Genomic DNA, 23,826 nt, shown 5'->3' on the forward strand with positions numbered 1-23,826 from the left:
TTAATCATGCTTAATATAAATAGGAAATAACATTCGGGGAAACTGCTGTAGGAAAGTAATAACTACAAAAAGTTCACATAGCGAAATAAGGGAAGTTATATTATTGGCACTGATGGAGGCGCAATGGCCCAGTGGTTAGGGCAGCAGACTCGCGGTCGGAGGATCGCGGTTTCGATTCCTAGACTGCATTGTGTGTGTTTATTGAGCGAAAACACCTAAAAGCTCCATGAGGCTCCGGCAGGGGATGGTGGCGATCCCCGCTGTACTCTTTCGCCACAACTTTCTCTCACTCTTTCTTCTGTTGGCCTGCTCGCTTAGCCAGCGGAGTGACGTCATTTGAAGGCTAAAACAATGAGAAGCGTATTGTGGCCAGCGATGTGTAGCAACATCTGAAAGCCTGGTCGGTCACGGTGATTTTATTGGCACTGAAGAAACCATAATTACTTCGCATTTACAATACACGTGATCTGAGTGAGAACAACGTTAAAACTGTTGATCAAATATTTACAAGGCTTGATTACTATTCCATCCAAGAGTAAGGTAATGCAGTTATTGGTGCATATCTATTGGGAATAAGTGGCCTAGCAACTTTCATAACTGTGTAAGCTATTTGCTAAACTGCTGAAAGATAATTTTTAAAAAACAGTAAACGTCGCCCTTTTCAAGCCTAGCCAGGCTCATGGGCCCTGTTTCTATGGCGTATGTGTTCCCTCCAGCTGGACGGGACGCCAGTTCATTGCAGCGTTACTCAAGAAACAGGAAGAGAAAGTGAGAGAAGGTTGTGGTGAAAGAGTACAACAGGGGTTGCCACCACCCCCTGCCGGAGCCTCGTAGAGCTATTAGGTGTTTTCGCTCAATAAACACATACAACGCCCGGTCTGGGAATCGAAACCGCGATCCTCCGACCGCTAGTCCGCTGTCCGAGGGCCATTGCGCCTCCACGTTGAACGATAATAGTCAAACGTATTAGAGAGTCCACAGAATAAACATGCATTCAGCAATTCTAAACAGTTGTTGTTACAGGGCAGTAATTTTTTTTTTTTTTTTTTTTTGTATATTTTGACCTTAAGTCATCTGTTCTCATTTTTGATGCTTCGCGAAAACATGGCCGTGAAATTCTCCTTCCAGTCTTTTGGAAACTGTAGAGTCAAGTTTGTTAGCAGTATATAGCCTACAACTAGGCAAAAATTGCACTTAATCAGAGCGTAAGGCACCCTATTTTGTGGGTTGAGTTATTTTACTATTTTCTCTGAGGGCGAAAATTTTCTTTAGTGAAAGAAAATAAATCATGGAGTACAAACTTTGGATTAAACACTAGCTTATCTCATATGGCGGTCGAAACGCTGTGGAGATGGTTGATCTAAACTGTACGGTTTCAATTACTTTGTGGACTGTTGTGGAAATTAGCATAATCAAGCAGACATTTTGTCCAGATATCCGAGGGAATTTGAAACCGGGAATGTCTTCGAAGTTCAAATTGTCTCACTTACCCAGTTCATATAAGTATGTTGCTTCAGCTATACATGGGAACCTCATTGTGACTTTTGACAGTTTGAGATTGTAAGAAGGTAATTTTGGAAGGAGGTATTACTGAAGAGTTACCTCCACTTGCGATCAATAGAGACGAAATCCCTATTATTGATACCTTCCACGTTAAGGTGGTCTTTGCTGGAGGAGTTGTATGAGAAGCACTTAAATGTAAGTAAAATGGAGATTTTACGCAGGCCATTTGTTGGTGACTCAGCTTTAACTGTAATGCATAGGACTTGTAAATTATACCCATTATATCAATTCTTCGGTAGAGATTCGCTTAGAACAGGGGTACACTATTGGTTGTCAGTTAAGAGAACAATGCAATTGGTAGATATTGATTTATGCAGAGCCGCTCAAAGGTGTCATGTTGTTAGTTTTCATGGATAGATATTCTAAATGGCTTGAGTTGTATCTTAGCAAAATCACAGTGTCAGTTGCCATTATCACTACGTAGTAAGATACGAGTTGGTCCAAGAATTGATGGCAAATAATTGATCGTAGTCTACTTCAACGGAATTAAAACATTTTAAAAGGTTAAAATATATTATTGGTAGAACATCAGCTCAAACTCCAGTAGTTAAACAGAACATTTTGTGCAGGCATGGTCTGCAACATTGTATGGACGAGGATCCAATAATGGATATTCAAATATTTGGGTAAGTTTCTCATGTCCTGTAGAAATTACTCTCACGTGTTGACCGGAGTATCACGCGCAGAAAGGTTTATAGAGAATTAAGGTATATACCATTATATAATGGTTGAAGTTGGTTATACCTTCTGCTAGAGTTATATATATATTTTCAAAAGCAGTTACAAAGTCAGGTGTAGTATATAGAAGGAAGGGTTATTTTTTTCAGCTAAAGCTTAAATCGGATAGATCTCAGCATGACGTATCTGCATAGTCCACAAGCGTTGATAACACGTTTGCATCTTTTCCAGTTTCTAACAACCGAGTTGTATAAGTCGCATGGCGATTCGCTGAGTCGGTGTCAATGGAACCGCCGAGGCACGAAAAAAAAGCAGTAAAGGATCAATGGGAAGCACACTCGTAATGCCAGCATCTTCGACCACTTTGTCTACCAGCCAAGGCTGATAGAAGAAATGTCACCATCATAAGATAAACAGAAGTGATGAATCATATCCAACAACATCATCTATATGAATATACATATATAATATAATATAATATTATATTATATATATATATATATATATTATATGGAGTTAAACGCAGATGTTATCCAAATCCTTTTACTTCCGACATATGTTTCGAAGACAACATTGGTATTACTCCAAAAGGAATAAAATGGTGTAAAACAATGTGATCTCATCAGGGAAACAAAGAAATCAAATTTATCAAGGAAACAAGGGAAAATACACACATCCATGTCATTTTCATAGCATTTTTTTCAATGGCCGGATAACTGAAGAGATGGCGGCGTGGGTTTCCGCCCCGACATCCGAAACTCGGAGTTTTATCATGGCTACCAAATAATTGTCACATATTATATTTACAGATAAATTCCTCTATTTACATAATATGGAGGTCTATTTCATTCTTTTGTTGTCTTACCATTTCTATCAATATATTACCGTTATATATATATATATATATATAATATATATATATATATATCATATAGTATATAAATAACATATTGTGTGTGTTACAACCGTCTTCAGTTTCCTTCTATTTTTCTTTTGGTATACCTGTCACTTTCACTATGGATACGATAGACATGCTTCTATTATTCTACTAATTACTACACCTGTACATCCATCCTCTAAGCACTCACGTTAATCTGGTCGTCCTTAATAACTAAAGGCAATGAATACACCTACTAACTCCCCAGACGTAACGAAAAACCTTCAGTAGATATGAAGTCGCAACTCAGTAACTGGTTAAGTAATATTGAGTAATATAAAACCCATTTGGTTATTTGTCTTGTACACTTGGCTAAGGCTTCATACTCTGTTAAAAGGTAAAATCGTTGTCTATAAATAGACAGATTTTGCCTTTTGTCAGATTTTCTGCCAGTCTTAATTGCTTTCATTTAATCTTTAAATTATAGCATTCGTTCGTCAAATTATCTGTAATACAGTTGACGTTGACTATAGATCCAATTAGCTTTGCACTCAGAGAACCGAGATAATTTATGGGACTAACTTACAGATCTATCGTCCCAGATTTGCTACAGTGTTTCAATTGAATCTAGGCAATATTGCACATTGTGTTTGCTTTCATTAAGTTGTAATTCAATAGTCATTAAAAGTAAATGGTAAACAGTTTGCTCCTAAAGTTTGTATTATGTAAGAATAAAATTAATTTAAGATAAATATGGTGGGTTTGGTTGGAGTGAGAAAACAACGAATTTACGAGAGGAAAGGTCGAGCCTTGTTGTAATCTGCTGTATTATGAGGCGGTGAGCTGGCAATATCATTAACTAGTCGGACAAAATGCTTAACGGCATTTCTTCCGGTTCTTTATGTTTTGGGTTCGAATTCTGCCAAGGTCGACTTGGCCGTTCATCCTTTCGGGGTCGATAAAATAAGTGACCATTTGAGCACTTGGGTCGATGTAATCAACTTACTTCCACCCTTAAAATTGCTGATCTTCTGCCAAAGTTTGAAACCGTATTATAAGGTGGCAAGCTGGCAGAATCGTTAGAGAGTCGAGAAAAATGTGGTGCTTCCCACGCATTTTCGGTCGAATCTCCTTTGAATCAACAAGGGATCCCTTGACCACAATGTAAACTTCATTTGATTAAGGTATCTTTGGCTCGACGAGTAGCTAGCGGATTACCCCTCGGGTGGGCAATTACTACTTCCTAGGTTCTGCTAGCTATGAAACATATGTAGCCTGAATTTTATCTAATACATTCCCTAGCTTTGTGTGTGTGTGTGCGTGCGCGTGCGTGTGTGTGTGTGTGTGTGTGTGTGTGTGTGATAAACACTAGAAATGTACAGAAATTAGACTCCCTCAAATACCAGGGAGGAAAACTAGAAGTAGTTGATAGCTTCCGTTATCTAGGTGACCGAGTCAGCAGTGTTCCGAGAGCGTAGCTGCTAGAATAGAATAGGCTGGGCAAAGTTCAGAGAGCTTCTACCTCAGTTGGTAACAAAGGGCCTTTCCCTCATAAAGGTATATTTCTTTATTGCCCACAAGGGGCTAAACACAGAAGGGACAGACAAAGGGATTAAGTCGATTACATAGACCCCAGTGCGTAACTGGTACTTAATTTATCGACCCCGAAAGGATGAAAGGCAAAGTCGACCTCGGCGGAATTTGAACTCACAACGTAACGGCAGACGAAATGCGGCTACGCATTACGCCCGGCGTGCTAACGTTTCTGCCAACTCGCCGCCTGTGTGCAAACAGCTATGCTACATGGCAGTGAAACGTGGGCTTCGACCGCAGAGATCACGCGAAGGCTTGAAAGAAATGAAGCTAGTACGTTTCGCTGGATTTGCAATATCAGTGTGCATGTACTACAGAGCGTAAATATCATGAGAGAAAAACTGGGTTTAAGAGGCATCAGGTGTGTTGTGCAAGAGAGACGAATGCACTGGTATCGTCATGTGATGCGTATGGATGAAGACAGCGGTGTAAAGAGGTGCCAATCTCTAACTGTGGAGAGAACTTGTGGAAGAGGTAAATCCAGTGAGACATGGGACGTGTTGGTGAGGCATGATCTTCGAATGCTGGGCCTAACGGGTGTGATGACAAGTGACCGAGACTTTTGACGATACGCTGTGCTCAAGCAAAAATCGTCAAACCAAGTGAAATCGTCATTGTGGCCGTTGCCAGTGTCATATAAATGGTGCCCGTGGAATCGTAGTGGTGGCCGTTGCCGGTAACATGTAAATGGTACACATGCCAGTGGCACATAAAAAGCACCCATTTCCTTCTTGGAGTGGTTGACATTAGGAAGGGCATCCAGCCGTAGAAACCTTACCAAATCAGACTGGAACCTGGTGCATCCCTACACCTTACCAGTTCCAGACAAACCGTTTGATCCATGCCAACATGGAAAGCGGACGTTAAATGACGATGATGATGATATATATATATATACACACACACACGTTTTTTTTAGTTTTTTTTGCTTTTATACCTGAGAGTATCTTGTACTCAAGGTTGAAAGGTCACCATTCAACCTTGCTGTCATCTTTTGGGTTGGTGCCTCTGAGTGCCTTGCTTGACTAAATTCAAAATCAAATTAACATAGATGGTCCTCTTCCTTCTACTAGGTTAGAGTCTTTGGCTCATTGTCATTTCTCTCTCTGGTCAAGTACCCACAGTCAAGAACAGTTATTGATGATGTGTGTGTGTGTGTGTGTGCGTGTGTGTGTGTGTGTGTGTGTGTGTGTGTGTGTGTGTGTGTGTGTGTGTGTGGTGTGTGTTAACATTCCATAGCTTTGCTTATCATCATTGGAGTGAAATGGTGTTACATTGACACTGCATACTGACATTCTGATCATTCTGATAAAAAAAAGAACTCCTGAATTTGTTGGTAAGATCCAGGCCGTGATTGACAACGATCCTCCAAGTCGAGAAAGCGCATTGTGATCAGTGGTGTATAACAACATCCAATAATTTGATCAATATAATGATGCTATATACATCTATATATAACACAATTGTGGATCGGTTATTCTTCACTTCAAAACATCAAGATACGAGCAATCAGCTGTCTTTCAATTGAAACTATCATTATTTCTCAACAAAATTCTCCCACCCCTCAAGGAAAGAAATGATTCGAAATAAGAAACGTGTTTCAGCGGCAGGAAACACGTTCCTCTAAAGAGTGCCATTGCAAAATATTTTATCAAAGACTTGCCGTAAGTGGATATGTAGCGTAACAAAATCGGGATTTTGAAAGACGTATCTATATGATAATTCCAGTTGTTTGAAATGTAGAAAAGAATACTTTTGATTAAAGGAAAGAATAATGAGACAAAAACATCTTAATTTCCTCTCGCTTACTCTCTTTTCCTGCCATAGAAACAATTGGCCACGGTGGGCCAAACCAAAGTAAGGAGTCCTTACGCAGTCGTTTGACTTGCCAGAAATAAAGACCTGCCCTGTCATATTTGTTTCAAATTTTAGCACAAAGCCAGCAAGTTCAAGGAAGGGGTTAAGTCGATTACTTCGACCCCAGTGTTCGACTGGTACTTATTTTATCGACCCCGAAAGGATGAAAGGCAAAGTCGGCTTCGGCGGAATTTGAACTCAGAAACGTAAAGACGGACGTATTTCACCTGTCATGGCAATTATTCTGCCAGCTCCTTGCTCTGTCCTGCCCAGATCGCGATTTCAAGCGAAGAACATTTTAACACCATTTAACAGATAATAAAATAAGAAAAGGACATTGAATACTGTATCATAAGTTGTTTAGTACAAGTTCTTAGCTATGAATTGAAATATCTTAATGCAAAATAACCGTTCAAGTTGGAGATCAGCACAAACAAGGGAGAAAATAGGTCTTAATTGATTCTTGTTTCTATCTTAATTCATCTTTTAATTTTTATGCCAAAGAAAAAGGTTCTTACAGAACGGCAAAAGTGTGTAAAAATTATAATCTTGGGGTGGAAAAAATTAATAAGCACGTAATAAATATGGTTTCTTTACTTTATTTGTGCCGTATAGGAAAAGGCAAAAGATTTTACAGGTTCATTCCCACTGCGTGGCACCTTGGGCAAGTGTCTTCTACTATAGCCTTGGGCTGACCAAAGCCTTGTGAGTGGATTTGGTAGACAGAAACTGAAAAGAAGCCCATCGTATATATATATATATATATATATATATATATATATATAAAACATTATTGGTGAATTGAACGCCGTCTACCAATGCAAGGTTTACACGGACTCAGATGTCTTCACTTATGTAGGGGCATCATCCTCAAGATTGTCTTTGCGTGTCTCCAACCATTACGCAACTTTTCGGGACGTGAACAAGCGCCAGACCACGGGACTCAGTAAGCTAATATGGCGACTGAAGGATACGAACCTAAGCTATAGGCTGGAATGGTCAATTTTGTCGGTGGCCCTCCCATTTGATAGGGGCAGAAGACAGTGCAACCTTTGTGTCTCCGACTCTTCCATATTTTGTTTGCCAGAGGCCGGATGGTAAACGGGCTCTTACAGTCGGCGTTTCGATGCCCCCATTGGCGGCGTTACACTTATCTGGCTTTTAAATAGCGTTTATAAATAATACCGGCACCCATAGCCCTTGGTAACAAATTCTGAAATAGCCTTTAAGATATCTACGATTAACCACTGCAAGGGGAATACTCCTGTAAGACAAACGGGGCTGGTTTTTTCACACGGGGGGTTTCCTGACAAGGCAGGCTTAGATGAACACACACACACATAAAACATAATATATATATTATTTTTTTTTTTTCTTTTTTCTTTCTGCCACCCAACGGTTATCACGGCAGTAGCCACTGACAGCCGACGAACGATCAAACGCACACACGTACACAAAAAATGTTTTCTACCCCTACGCCAAAACACACATATATAGAACAGTACACACACACACACGTCTCTAAGTAGATTTTTTCTCGCCCCTTATAAAACATCCAATATTCCTAAATAGTCAGAACTTTATTCTCGGTCACAAAGAACATCTATACACCCTCACCCACATGATTGACCGATGCCTGACCCGTTGAATTCTTCAGCCACCGGTTCTCAACTACACTGATAAACAGTTTCGCCATGGGCTCTTAGGAGCATAGTTCGATTTGTTTTTGTTTTTGCTCCGCCTCTGTTCTGTTTTTGTTTTTCAACGATTTCCTTTTTTCTTCCTGAAGAGAAAGACACAATATGGTCCCATTATTCAATCGGATTTTGGTAATTTGTGCCTTTCGAAACACGTGTAGAATGAAATAAAACGATGTTCTGTTCAATCTGCGTTCAGCTCCATTTCTTCAATTCACCAATAATGTTTTAATTTCAATTATCCGCACCAACGCACGGTTGCAAACGCCAGATGGTTGTACCTCCAACCGTGCTGTTTACTGCTGTGATTTTTGCTACTAAGGTATCGGTTAAACTTTTGATTAATCTACTACAAGATTATTCATCTTTCTATTTCACATAATATATATATATATATATATATATATATATATATATATATATATATATATATATATATATATATATATATATATATATATGTAGTATGTATGTATGTATGTATGTATGTATGTATGTATGTATGTATGTATGTATGTTTGTGTGTCTGTGTTTTGTCCCCCGCCCAAGATCGCTTGACAACCGATAGAAGCGACCGATAGAATAAGTACTAGGCTTACAAAGAATAAGTCCCGGGGCCACAGTCACATGACTGAAACAAGTAAAGAGAGAGTAATGGCAAAAGTGTGAACAAAAAGGTAAAAGAGAAAAAACAACGAAAAAACATTTTAATGGTGGAAAATACGATAAGGTGGGAGAAGGAAATTGTTCTTTTCTCTAAAAATGCAGTTAAGTTTTTTTCCAAATTTGGAATACTATTACATAACGAAAAATAATTAAAAAGGAAAAAATCGTTTAAGCGGTGGTTAATATTCGGAATGCACAGTGAAAGAGGTGGGGCGATCTGTTCGACAAACATCATATTTAATTTTCTGTCGAGTGTTTTGGTACGTGTGATAATAAAAGATTTTTGAAAATCCTAGAGAGAAAAAAAAATCCGATGTATATGAGAGCTATTCCGAAAGTGGATCTTTTCGGTTTGACGGGCAGTTTTTTCTAGCGATATCATATGAAATTGTCACCCATAATTATGACCCTAGTATCGATTTCAATCTGTTTTAGGGTTAGGGTTAAAGGTGGGGGAAGAATATCTTTTTTTATTCACAAATGTAAATAAACCCAATATGTTTCTTAAACGAGGGACATATTCATACGGCACAGAATGTTTTCACCTCAATAGACGTCATTGATTGGTTGAAATTGCAGAAATTGAAGAAGAAAAAACAAGAAATTTCTTACAAACTATAGAATTTTCTCAAAAAAGCCAAGAGAAAAAGATGTTTTATAAACACATTCTACCAGTATACGAAGTTTAAAAGTGTTTAGTTACGTGGAAATTATTTTAAAAACTGCCGGTCGGACCGAAAAGATCCCCCGAAAGTCTGCCAGTATAGTTTTGAGGAAAGAAACAGAAAAAATAGAACTCAATACATGGGTGTGCGTATGTGTGTGTATGTGTGTATATTGATTATTCATTTTTATACTTTTTGTGATCTAATTATATGTTTTATAAAAATATTTTTTATTTGTTATTTATAATTTGGTTTATGTCTATCATTGTTAGAATTGCATAATAGTGGGTTTTTTTCCCTAATTTACACTATATATATATATATATATATATATATATATATATATATATATATATATATATATATATATATCTTTATATATAAAAGTCAAGTTGTGTCTGTCTCTTACGATTTAGATTCCTAACTACTCCCACATTTTGCGGTGCAGTTTAACCAAAACCGGGTATCTTATAGTCGTGAGTCATATCGAGCCCTTCTGGGTATTAGCGCGCGTCTACGATGAGTCTACGATTTTAAAAAAATTTACCATCAATTTTTTTCCATTTTAATGCATTTTTTCGCTATTATATAAGGGAAGTAACTCTCTAAAAATGTCTACGATGAGTCAACGATTTTTTAAAAAATTTACCATCATTTTTTTTCCACTTTTAATGCATTTATTTGCTATTTTTTGGCTATAACTCTCTAAAAATGCTTATATAGTTATTTCCCTTACAAATCCGAGCAACGCCGGGCGATACTGCTAGTTTAGTACAAAGTAAGATAGGGGTTATGGGTGTAATCCACTATGGGATAGCATTTATCCAATATACTGTTGGTAAAGTACCTAGATTCTTGATACATAAATGTTTTTAATTGCAATGCAATTAACTCATTTATTGTATTAAAATAAGTGAAGGTAAAGAAATATTTTTACCGTAAATTTATAATTGAGAGAGAGGGGAGGGAGAGTGAGAGATGTGTGTATGTGTGTGTTATCAAGAACGCACGCTGTCATCAAGCAGGTTGTGCATGGTTACGTATTTCATTAGCGAGAACCAACTCTCATTTTACATTCAACTCTGGAGTATGCGCATTTATATAAACCTTGGTTCTTTCCCTTCGTCACTCACAATCAAGAGAAAGTTCGCGTTTTTTCTCTGAAACTTAATTTTAAAAATGTCTGGACGTTCTGGTGCGTAGCTTCTTTCTAATATTTATTATTATTAATATATTGTCATTTAATTTCTGAATATCTTTACTCAATGTCTTGATGTATATTTATATTTTTTTAAATTGTTGATTTCTCTGATTTATTTTTGTTTTTTAATTGAATCTTGCCCAAAGCATCGAATGATTTATTAATCAAAAGTCTCTAATTGTTCCAAAGTTCTTGAGTTAGCGATTGTTTTATTAGAAGTTGTAATTAGTTATTGCTTTTTATGTTTTTATGTTGATTTAAGAATAAATTACCCTGCTGCAATTGTACGTATTTTCTTTTTAGAAATCTATAAATGGTTAATTCCTTTGCGTGTCAATTTAGCATGTGGCGATTTCGTGCTACGAACATTCTATCACCTTTTAACATATAAAAAATGTTTAAGTCAAGTTTATAACAGTTTTTGTATCCTTTTAAACGGCTAATATGTCTCTTCCACGCTGTAATTGTTTAGTCACGTATCAAATGACTTGCCGGTCATGTACCCCTCTGGAAAAACATCTGTATTTCTGTACTAAATTAATTCAAACTTCTAATCAAAATTTAAGAGATGATAGAAATTAAATTGTGAAACATCAGGAAATTAATATAAACGATTTTATTAAACAGTAAGAAGTTATAAAAATAGCTTTGTAGTTAGTTCGGACAATTACTGCCGTAAGTAATGTTATGGCCATATATCACGTGGAGTGTTTGGTGTCAATGTGTGGGCTGAGAAGTAAAAAATATTCGAGTTGTTTTAAATTAACTCGGACAGATTGTTAATCCAGATCATCTCTGATTGACCCATTTCTATGATCAAAAGTGTTTCAGTCGTGATCTTCCTATCTTTTTTGTATATCTGGGACTAACATTGTTCTATAAAACAATAAGGATGTATTGTAAGGGAATTTGGCGGTATAACTATAGTCCCTCTCCCACTGTCTTTGTATCCGCGTAAAGTCGGTGGTGGCGGGCAGCAATCTGTCATTAATGCTCATATTTTTAATAAGATTTGAAGGGGATACGTTTTCGGGGTACTAGTTTTCGAATGCATGGGTTATGGTTATGATTATTTTAAAAAGAGAGGTTCAGACCTTTTTAATCATTCAGTAACTTATCCATGGTCGTTGCAAAGTGTAACGGGACACATTGCAATATTTCATTCAAAATGTAGGTAGAATTGTTCTTTAAGGTTTCTATGAGTGAATCAACTTGAAGAATCTTGACCTCAGCCTGCTGAGCGTAAAGAATCCACTTCCCCACCCAGCTCAAATTATTTAGGATAACAAAACTATTCCTTTGTGTTGTGCACCTTTGATTATAAAAATTTAAAGATAACAAAACAAACATTTACTGTATTCTAAAATTTACTGATGCCGTAGTAATATTACAAAATATCTGGTTATATATGTTGTTAGTGATAGCATTGTTTATCTAAGGTCAGCTCGGATCAAACAGACATGCTCAAAAGCGTTCTACCGTGACCATCTCATTTAAATCTGTAGGGTGTGATCTGAGGGATTGATGATGGTGTATTAGTGTTCTGATCTTATCTGAAAAATTACATCCCACCCCATCTCCAGGGTGCCCTCTGAAGAATCGTCACTTTCCTGGGCCTGGAGTCATGATTCTTTACCTCTAGAGTGAGACCCCCAGAATGTGGGTAGAATTGTTCTTTAAGGTTTCTATGAGTGAATCAACTTGAGGAATCTTGCTGAGCATAAAGAATCCACTTCCCCACCCAGCTCAAATTATTTAGGATACCAAAACTATTCCTTTGTGTTGTGCACCTTTTATTATAAAAATTTAAGAAAATAAATTTAAATCTGGAGGATTAATGATGGTGTGTTAGAGTTCTGATCTTATCTGAAAAATTACATCCCATCCATCTCCAGGGTGCCCTCTGAATAATTGTCACTTTCCTGGGCCTGGAATCGTGATACTTTACCTCTAGAGTGAGATCTTCAACCAAAAGAATTTCTACTAACTTGCAGAACTATAACAACAGTCCTCTTAATAATCCAACTTCATTTGCTGCCCATATTATTTCTAACTACCCGAAAGAAATATTCGCAAACTGTCTGTCTCCATTTTGTTTGCCTTGTTCTCATGGAAGTGCAATTACAAAGTTGAGTCTTTATATGGATACTAAACCTACAAGAAATAACTAAATCTCCCACAAATCAACTCCTGCTGTCTTAAATAAAGGGATATGTGTGGTAATGTAAAGCTAGATACTCATATGGACATCTTTAGCATCACAGCAATATTGGCCCTTGTAAATTAGTGGATCCTACAAGGGTTTAAGAAATGTATCACCTGAGCTAAGATAAGTTTTAAACCCACCGTGATGGTCAACAAATTCCATTTACCATCTCCTGCATTACAGAGCAATCAGTCAAGAATCTGAACAAGCTTTTTGACTCAGCGATGAAAGACTCTGCTACTATTTAAAAGTTCAGCTAAGACCATGAAGCTAGCAGGCACCAGGCCTGGTTCTATCAATATTGTATCTGGGTCCCAAGTTTTGTGGCCTCTACTTCTTGATAGAGTCCACTGACAACAGTTGACTCCCTCAAAATGAAGACTGGTGGCCTTTTTCTACAAGTAGCTGGATCTTTCTCACAACGGCAACATCTAGCTTCTCCTGTTCAATGGCTTTTGTAGTGGCATGAATTAGTGAGGTGCTGCAGTACAGGGACCAGAAGTTTTCCTCAGTTGGCATCGAGGTGAGAGCAGTGAGAAAATGAAAGTGGCAGTCACAGCTAAGGCAAAAAGTGCTGATAGACACCAGGGTAACAGTCTTAAGGGCAGAGGCTTACAATATTTCCCAAAGACCCAGGGCAAGGTGACACACCATCTTATCTAGAAAGTGGTTTGTGTAAGATAAAGAGCAAGTGAGCAAGATAATAGGCCTCAAGCAACAAGAAGTACGGAATATCATAGTTTTAATCATATGCTTGCTCAATCAAGTGTAATCTTAGAATGCTTCTTCTGTTACTATCAGTTTATTCTAGAGGTAACTCCTATCCTTACTAAATGCTATAATTTCCTTGCCAAAATTATGCAAAACATGATATACCTAACTCTCAAACAGAATTATTCCTATCACTTTCACTTCCAATTGTCTCAAGAATAATGGAAAAGGTTATAAATGACCATGTCCTTCATCTCCAAGAATCTCCCTCTTTTATCCATGTCTGGAATGATAGCTTTTTAACTCGGTCACTTGTTTATGTACTCCATCAATTTCTTGGATACTGGCTGTGTGATCACTACAGGGGGTTTAGTTGTGATTGTAAATAGTGTAGGTGGTTTTAGATGTGTAATGTCTGTTTGTGATGCTTTTGTCCTCATAGCGTGATGTTTTGGAGTTTTTTACCAGTTGAAGAGGGGACTTGTATGGGGAGGGGGCTGTTGATGTTGTCTCTATTTTGGTGAAAAAGTGACTAGAATTGTGTGTAATTTCAAACAGCAGCAAACAAGAGAGCCATTCGATCATTATGGGTGGCAAAATCATAAAGCACTGGAGGTTGTCGGGTTATATTTTGTGTTAAGACCTTGTCCTGGTGGACTTTAACTTTCATCCTGCCATCATCATCAGTTAATGTCTGCTTTCCATGCTGGCATGGGTTGGATGGTTTGACTAATGGCTGGCAAGTCAGGAGGTGGCACCAGGCTCCAATCTAATCTAGCAAGGTTTCCACAGCTGGGTGCCTTTCCTAACATCAGCTACTCCGAGAATGTAGTGGGTGCTTTTTATGTGCCACCAGTACGGGAGCCAGTACTGTGGGACTGGCATCAACCACACTCAAATGGTGCTTTTTACATGCCACTAGCATGGGTGCCAGTCAAGTGGCATGACAATGATTTCACTTGACTCAACAGGTTTTCTCAAACACAGTTTATTGCCCATTGATTGAAGGATACTCTTAAATGGGCCGGTTAATGCAACACTGGCATAAGCCATGGCTACGGTCTCACTTGGCTTGCCAGGTCTTCTCAAGCACAGCATATCTCCAATGGTCTCAGTCGCTTGTCATTGCCTCCGTGAGGCCCGATGTTCAAAGGTCGTGCTTCACTACCTCATCCCATGTCTTCCTGAGTCTACCTCTTCCACAGGTTCCCTCCACTGTTAGAGTTTCATCCATATGCAACACATGACCATACCAGCGCAGTCATCTCTCTTGCACACCACATCCGATGCTTATGTCCAACTTTTCTCTCAGGGTGCTTACACTCTAGTGTATTCACACCATCATTAACACATCCAGGGGAGCATACTAGCTTCTCGCAAGCTTACACATGTCCTCAACAGTCACAGCCCGTTTCACTGCCATGTAGCATGGCTATTCGCACACATTCGTCATACAGTCTACCGTTCATTCTGAGCAAGAGACCCTTTGTTCCCAGCAGAGGTAAGAGCTCTCTGAACTTCCCCTAGACTATTCTTATTCTAGCAGCTATGCTCTCAGAGCATCCATCCCCACTACTGACTTGGTCACCTAGGTAACAGAAGCTATCAACTACTTCCAGTTGTTGCTCCTGTGCATCTGCCACACACAAAAACTATCTTCCCTTCCTTTGATATTGCTGCACCTTTTGTGTGTCCATTGCTTACACCGGGTACATCTTATGGAGTTTCTACCTATGCCTTTTCTACAGATTGAACAGGGCCATCTACCTCAAGGGATTTATGATTTGTCTGCCTTCCTACTTACTAAGACTTTGGTTTTTGCTACATTGACTCTTAGGATCTTCGATTCTATACTTTGCTTCCACACCTGAAACTTCTCTAGTTCTGATAGTGACTCAGCTATTAAAGCATAGAGAAACTCCCAGGGGCATCCTGTCTTGAATTCCTCTGTTATTGCCTGGATGACTATGATGAATAAGAGGGGGCTGAAGACTGATCCTTGGTAGACCCCTACACAGAATTCTTCACTATATTCATTGTCAACCCTCATCTTACTGACAGCATCCCTGTACATGGCTTGTACAGCTCTCACTAAACATTCATCTATCCCTAGTTTCTTCATTGACCATCAGATAAGGGATCAGGGGACCCTGTCAAAGGCTTTCTCCATGTCTATGAAAGCCAGGTACAGAAGTTTATCTTTGGCTAGGTATTTCCCCTGCAGCTGTCTTACCAGAAATATAGCATTGGATAACATGGTCTGGGTTAAATGGAGGCTGGAATCATGGTTAGAAAGCTTTTGATCATCTGTCTTACATGAGGTCTGACCTTGACCATGCTTGGACTTGTACTGTAGCTTCCCAGTTGAATTCTCTCTTCTTGCAATTCTCCATTTAATTTTTGCTGGATTAAAATTAGAGTTCTCTTCATTCTCCCCATTTGAAAGCAATTTTCAGTACAAGGCGTAGGAGTGGCTATGTGGTAAGTAGCTTGCTTACCAACCACATGGTTCCGGATTCAGTCCCACTGCGTGGCACCTTGGGCAAGTGTCTTCTACTATAGCCTTGGGCTGACCGAAGCCTTGTGAGTGGATTTGGTTGACGGAAACTGGAAGAAGCCCGTATATATATATGTATGTGTGTCTGTGTTTGTCCCCCCAACATCGCTTGACAACTGATGCTGGTGTGTTTACTTCCTCGTAACTTACCGGTTCGGCAAAAGTGACCGATAGAATAAGTACTAGGCTTACAAAGAATAAGTCCTGGGGTCGATTTGCTCGATTATAGACGGTGCTCCAGCATGGCCACAGTCAAATGACTGAAACAAATAAAAGAGTAACTTCTAATGACTTTTTATCTCATTCCAGTTAAAATTTCAATTGATTAAAAATATCTTCGACTAATTAACTTCTGTGTGCAAGATGACAATGAACTCTATTGTATGTTAACCCTTAGGTAGCTAACGACTTGTCTTCTGAAGAGGTAACACAACACCAGCAGTGTTCCAGGGGTAGATGGTGTTCTACAATACATGTTTAATCAATATAATCTGTTTTCCTGTACAGTAATTTTTTTTGTTTTTAATTCACAGGTGGGAAAAAGAAGCCTTTAAAGGCCCCTAAAAAGGATTCCAAAGAATTAGATCATGTAAGGAATTTAATTTTTTTAAATTTAAATCATAAAAGGCATTTTCATGCTTGTGCACGAACATATTGTCTGGTGTGAGATTTGTGCAGTTCTTTGGTATTTCCAACTTCTACTTCTGGTTGTTTTCTAATATGATGTATTGTATCTGTTTGGCAGGATGATTTAGCATTTAAGCAAAAGGAGAAAGAAAAAGAAAAAGCTTTAAAAGATGCAAGGGCTAAAGCAACTCAGAAAGGCCCAATGGGTATGTATATCATCTGAATATTGGTTATGTTGGTGAACTTTAGCAAAAAATAATAGGACGGTTCTGGTTAATGTTTTGAAGGTGTCAGGTCATCATCATCATCATTTAGCATCCGTTTACCATGCTAGCATGGGTTGGACGGTTCAACTGGGGTCTGTGAAGCCGGAAGGCCGCATCAGGCCCAGTCAGATCTGGCAGTGTTTCTACGGCTGGATGCCCTTCCTAACGCCAACCACTCCGTGAGTGTAGTCCACTATGCTTTTTTAATATGGTCAGGGATAAGAGATTTTATAAACAAGAGGATGTATGAGATATATCTTTGGTGGTTTGTGAGGAGGGCGTAATGCAAGGTGATCTTTGTGTAGCAGTTGAATCTGTTTTGAAAGAGATTAGGTTGTCATAATTACAGGAAAATGGATTGGTTGCATAATTCTGTGTTTTAAGATAAATATCTGAGATATAAGCTGAGAGGTGTTTACCATAATTGACATTTTCGAGGTATTACGGAAGCAAGGGTTATCTTCCTGTCACAGTCTATACAAGCTTTATTTCTTTATTGGCAACAAGGGGCTAAACATAGAGGGGACAGACAAAGGGATTAAGTCAATTACATCGACCCCAGTGCGTAACTGGTACTTAATTTATCGACCCAGAAAGGATGAAAGACAAAGTCAACCTCGGTGGAATTTGAACTCGGAATGTAAAGAGACGAAATACAGCTAAGCATTTTGCCCGGCGTGCTAACATTTCTGCCAACTCACTGTCTTAAATGTCTATACGAGCTTTCTTGTTTACTAAATTGTAGCCAGTGTCTCTGATATTTAATCAAAAGAGTTCCTGATGAGAGGTAAAGAAATTATATTTACCCCTTTAGCATTCATTTTACTGTCAATTGTAATGCTTATTTATACACATTGTTTTGAATTACTCATGCATTATCTCATATCTTTGAGATTTTGATGATGTGCTTGTTTATCTTTAGAATTATATTGTAGAGTAGAAGTGAAAGACCAGACATGGCCAGTTTAAATGGTAAAGTATTATGAAGATACATTATCCTATTCGTCTTTGTAGTTTTATAAAGCGTTAATGTTAAATAAAAATGTGTTTACTAGCTGAAATGTTTGGGGTGGTGATGATTATTAGCTTTGTTACAAAATGTAAATCTTTTTCATTTCAGGTGGAGGTGGCATAAAGAAGTCTGGAAAACGGCAGTGATTGGCTTCTACTGTTTTCAGCTACAGATTCATGATTTTCATTTGGATATAAATATTTTTATTTTAAATAAGTCTTCTGTTTTCATTTTGAATTTAGAAGCATTTCTGACCAACTTTTCAACTTGATGTCCTGAGTTAAACATTAAATTTTGGAAACCATACTTCAACCTGTGGACCATAATTTCACTAATTATTCTGCCTTTGTGAATTTACATATCTGTATTGCTTTTTGAGATTTAGTTTACCTAAGTAAAAATTGTTAAACTTTCACCATCAACATTTTAGGTCCACGTTTGCATGTTGGACCAAGTCAGTTCTTTTGTGAAGCTAATGCCTTCCTGAAAGGAGGACATATACAGCTTTTAAACCATTTCTTTGATAATTCGCTCCAGATTTGCAAAAAGTTTAATGTACAACAATTGTCATTATTTTCATTATCATCAACAACAGCATTTAACTTCCATTTTCCCTGCTGGCATGGGTTGAATAGTTTCACAGGTCCCAGCAAGCCGTAAGGTCCGGGATTCAAACTCACAACCTCAGCATCATAAGCTCAACGCTCTAACCACTGAGCCATGCAGCTTCACAATTTTGCTTATACAATTGTCATACCTCCATAAATACTATGCTTTTTAGCTAGTCCAAAAATTTTTTTAAAAACCACCATTTAAATTTGAAGAGAGAGAGAGAGCATGCACAGGTTTCCGGTCTGAAGAACAGTTTAGGTTATAGAATGTCACAAAAGCAGTTGGTCTAGTTGTATTACAAATAAAAACAGAATGGACTGAATTACAACAATCTCCAATAAGTGAAAGCTTCTTAGTTGGAGAAAACAAACATAGCATTAATTAGCAACTCTAAGAGAAGGGAAGATAATTTTGAGAAATTAAGAATGACATGCATAAGGAAAAGACTGATCAAAATTTTATTTTTCTTTCGCAATCTATACTCTTTTACATGTTTCAGTCATGTGACTGTGGCCATGCTGGAGCACCACCTTTTAGTCGAGCAAATCGAACCCAAGACTTATTCTTTGTAAGCCTAGTACTTTTTCTATCAGTCTCTTTTGCTGAACTGCTATGTTACAGGGACATAAACACACCAGCATCGGTTGAGGGGACAAACAGACACACATAAACGATATGCTTCTTTCAGTTTCTGTCTACCAAATCCACTCAAGGCTTTGGTTAGCCCGAGGCTACAGTAGAAGACACTTGCCCAAGGTGCCATGCAGTGGGACTGAACCCGGAACTATGTGGTTCATAAGCTACTTACCACACAGCCACTCCTATGCCTATGTCAAAACTATTGTCAAGTGATGGAAACAGGCTTGATTATAGTATATTGATGTTGTCCATTAAGGCTAAAACATGTCCATAGTAGTCTTTCTTCCCTGCAAAAATCATGTTTACCCCTTTAGTTTTTTTTGCTTTTATACCTGAGAGTATCTTGTACTCAAGGTTGAAAGGTCACCATTCAACCTTGCTGTCATCTTTTGGGTTGGTGCCTCTGAGTGCCTTGCTTGACTAAATTCAAAATCAAATTAACATAGATGGTCCTATTCCCTCTACTAGGTTAGAGTCTTTGGCTCATTGTCATTTCTCTGTCTGGTCAAGTACCCACCGTCAAGATCTTTAAATATATGCTCACTTGATTCTTTTCCCAGGTACATCATTTCTCTGTTGATCTTCCTGTTAGTCATAAATCTTTTTATTCTGATAGCTTTTATCCTTGAACTGCTTCTGAGCAACTGACAACCATCATGTTTACCTTTATATTTGGGCCTTTAAGCTTTTTATTAATCAGAAAAAAAAATGGGTTTTTTTTCTGATTAATAGAAAAGCTTAAAGGCCCAAGAATTTTTAGGTCCCTTACAAATAGTGGCCTGAGCTTTGTATGGAACAAAATTGTTAAGGAAAAAGTTAGGGAAATGTAACTTGACAAGATAATTTGATCTTTTGAAATCATACCTGCCACCTTTGAGACTTGCTAAGAATATCTGCTAGGTTTTTTTTTTTTTTTTTTTCCTTTCCCCAACTTAGAAGGAAATTTCGATGGATTTTTTTTCCCCATACATATATATATATATATATATATGTATATCATTCAGTACATGGCACTATAACTTTCTTTTTCATCCAGCAAGCTTCCACACCGTCATTATCGAAAGTCTAAAAACTTTCAAACAATGGACTTGTATAATTTCTGCAGTCTATTTTTAAAATTATGTCAATTTAACATTGGTTGTTTTCTTGTGAGTAAAACTAATTAAATTAAAACAGTCCAATTTCTAAAGCATTGTTGAATGGCAAGTGTAGAACAAAAATCTCTAAACTTGGCTTGAAAGAAGATAATTAAAATCTAATTTAAGAAAGTAGAATATAACTTTAATTAATTACAGTTCAATTAGTACAGGACCAACTAAAATCTGATATCCTGAAATTAATCTTATTCTGAGGTTGAAAGTAATTATAGTAAGAAGGATAGTGTCCCTGATTTTTTTTTTTTTTTTTTGGCACAAGGCCAGCAGTTTTGAGCACGGGGGTAAGTTGATTACATTGACCTGATTGTTTAACTGTTTATTGATCCTAAAAGAATGAAAGGCAAAGTTGATCTCATCAGAATTTGAACTCAGAACATAAAGACAGTCACAATGCTGCTAAGCGTTGACATGCTAACAATCTGGCGGCTTATTTAAGATCATGCAGGTATCAGGTTGAAAATTCTCAATCATGGGTGGTGAATTTCCTACAGTAAAAGTTGCTCTCAATAAAAGTATTCCAGTGGCGTACAATATTTGTTTCAGGCTATAATATTTTAGTTAAAAATAGTGTTAGTCTTTGTTTTTTGTTTTTTTTTTCCCTACCCTCACTATCATGCTAGTATCAAAGTCAGTGTGGAGGCGCAATGGCCCAGTGGTTAGGGCAGCGGACTCGCGGTTTCGATTCCCAGACCGAGCTTTGTGAGTGTTTATTGAGCGAAAACACCTAAAAGCTCCACGAGGCTCCAGTAGGGGATGGTGGTGATCCCTGCTGTACTCTTTCACCACAACTTTCTCTCACTCTTACTTCCTGTTTCTGTTGTACCTGTGTTTCAAGGGGCCGGCCTTGTCACTCTCTGTGTCACGCTGAATATCCCCGAGAACTACGTTAAGGGTGCACGTGTCTGTGGAGTGCTCAGCCACTTACACGTTAATTTCACGAGCAGGCTGTTCCGTTGATTCGGATCAACCGGAACCCTCATCGTCGTAACTGACGGAGTGCTTCCACAGTATCAAAGTCAAACTAAGATGTAATACATGTTAACATGTATTTCATCTTAGTCTGACTTCCTCATTCTTTGACTTAGATACACGGTGAATCTTTCAGAACAGAGGATGCTGTGTATTTGAAGAAACCCCAGTAATTTTTAACAACCGATTTGCTTTTTAAATGTTATTTATCTATATCTATAAAACAGTCCTTGGACGAAAATTGTATGCACATTTTGCTTTGACGGTTAATGGCAGCCAAACCGAGGCTAGGATCGAGCTGAAAATTGGCAGGGATACTAACTGCGTGGTGAGGATGAGACCCGCGATGGTTAAAATTCACAAGCTGTAAAGATGTGGTTGCTATGGCAAAAAGAGCGGGTTTCTTGGAAGAAAATTGTATGCACATTTTGCTTTGATGGATAATGGCAGCCAAACCAAGGCTAGGATCGAGCTGGAAATTGACAGGGATACTAACTGCGTGGTGAGGATGAGACCTGTGATGGTTAAAATTCACAAGCTATAAAGATGTGGTTGCTATGGCAAAAAGAGCGGGTTTCTTGGAAGAAAATTGTATGCACATTTTGCTTTGACGGATAATGGCAGCCAAATCGAGCTGAAAATTGGCAGGGATACTAAATGTGTGGTGAGGATGAGACCCGTGATGGTTAAAATTCACAAGCTATAAAGATGTGGTTGCTATGGCAAAAAGAGCAGGTTTTTTTTTTTTTCTTTTTGTCAATTCAAGGGGGCCCAGAGCCCCTCTAGGTTTGTGTGATTGGCTTTCAATGCACTGCAGGCTGTTGTGCTTAATAAACACATTTTGTCGCGAAATTCCGGCTACTAGGAAACGATTTTTCATTGTGAAAAAAACAAGTGCTTTTTGCTCACGTTTTCTTTTTAATTTTTAATAAAATTTTCGTTTTTTTTTTTTTTATTCCTCATCTTTAAAATGTGGCCCAAGTAGATCCGAATGAAATCGGGTTATAATACTAGTTTATCTGATAAATTTACAAAGATTATTCAAGCAATATTTCATCAACAACAAGTATTTTGTTTAATTATAAAGTAGTTAAGTACATGTTTCACTACTTTCAACAACAATGGTCTGTATAGAAATACGAGTAATATTGTTATTGTTGTAAGGCAACGAGCTGACAAAAACGTTAGTACGTGGGCGAAATGCCTAGTGGTATTTCATGTGTCTATGTTCTGAGTTCAAATTCCGCCGAGGGCGACTTTGCCCTTTATCCTTTCAGGGTCGATAAATTAAGTACCGGTTGTGTATTGGGGTTGATATAATTGACTGGCTCCCTCCCCCAAAATTTCAGGCCTTGTGCCTAGCAGCTTTTACTACTTTTCATTCTACTGTATCAATTTCCCCAATCAAACTTCTTAAAAGATCAAGTAAAACTGCTGAAATTAACTAATTATGAGTGATAATCTTTTCACTGGTGGAAGTTGTACCAGTCTACATTATCTAGTAATTAGGTACCCAAGGACAAAAGTCAGATATAAAAAAAAAAAAAATTGAAGGAGATATGAAAGATCTTTCTACCATACGTTACTGTTGGGTTACAAAAGTGATGCCTATAATGAGAAAGGAAGAAACTAAGCTTTTCTTAAAACCATAGACCAGATTTATGGAGATTAACGGAGTTGTGGAATAGAACAGATTTCGAAGGAGGTGAAGTGGGGCTAAACAAGTGATTTTTTTTTTTTCTCCCCACCATTTATGAAAATCAAAGCTGTTCCGGATTATCAAATAAATCAAAATGATGATGATGCATTTGATCTCTGAGGAATTACTGAGTGCATAGGGAAAATTAGAGGCATAGTCTGTGTTCATATCAAGATCTGGTGCAAACTAGCGTTCATTGCCTGGAGCTTGGTGAAGAATATTATGAGTAGATTTCCATTATAGCTTGGTAGCTTGTTTATAAACAGTGCTCCAGGTCATAACTAGTCAGGCAAAGAATTGAGAGCTTTAGATGTTAAAGACAAGTTCTAGCAGACAAAAAAAGGATACTGTTACCAACAAGGAAATGGCCAAGCTTAATATGCAGAAAGGAAGAAGCAAAGAACTGTTGTGTTGTGAATGCAATACAAACAGTATACAGATGGTTCAGTGAGATCTTGAATTGGCTCACAAATGAAGACTTGATTATTAAGAAAGCTCTTTGGAAGTAGTTGTAAAATTGTAATTGCCAGACAAAGGAAGAGGTGCAAAAAAGAGTTTAGAGAACTATGACCAG

General features: G+C 37.9%; 3 long non-coding RNA genes across 3 annotated transcripts; 2 read left to right on the top strand and 1 right to left on the bottom strand.

The window, feature by feature from the left end:
- Positions 1-5,636: 5,636 nt before the first annotated feature.
- Positions 5,637-15,756, bottom strand: LOC118762884. The gene is made up of 3 exons (XR_004998637.1): positions 15,743-15,756; positions 11,463-11,467; positions 5,637-5,811 (listed from the first exon to the last, which is right to left on the bottom strand). It is a non-coding gene; the product is annotated as an uncharacterized LOC118762884 (long non-coding RNA).
- Positions 10,656-18,514, top strand: LOC115210735. Its single transcript, XR_003881444.2, has 4 exons — positions 10,656-10,791; positions 16,805-16,860; positions 17,017-17,104; positions 18,285-18,514. It is a non-coding gene; the product is annotated as an uncharacterized LOC115210735 (long non-coding RNA).
- LOC118762883 lies at positions 10,807-12,855 on the top strand. Its single transcript, XR_004998636.1, has 2 exons — positions 10,807-12,303; positions 12,630-12,855. It is a non-coding gene; the product is annotated as an uncharacterized LOC118762883 (long non-coding RNA).
- Positions 18,515-23,826: the final 5,312 nt, after the last annotated feature.

This window comes from Octopus sinensis, linkage group LG4, assembly GCF_006345805.1.
Source record: "Octopus sinensis linkage group LG4, ASM634580v1, whole genome shotgun sequence".
Lineage (NCBI taxonomy): Eukaryota > Metazoa > Mollusca > Cephalopoda > Octopoda > Octopodidae > Octopus > Octopus sinensis.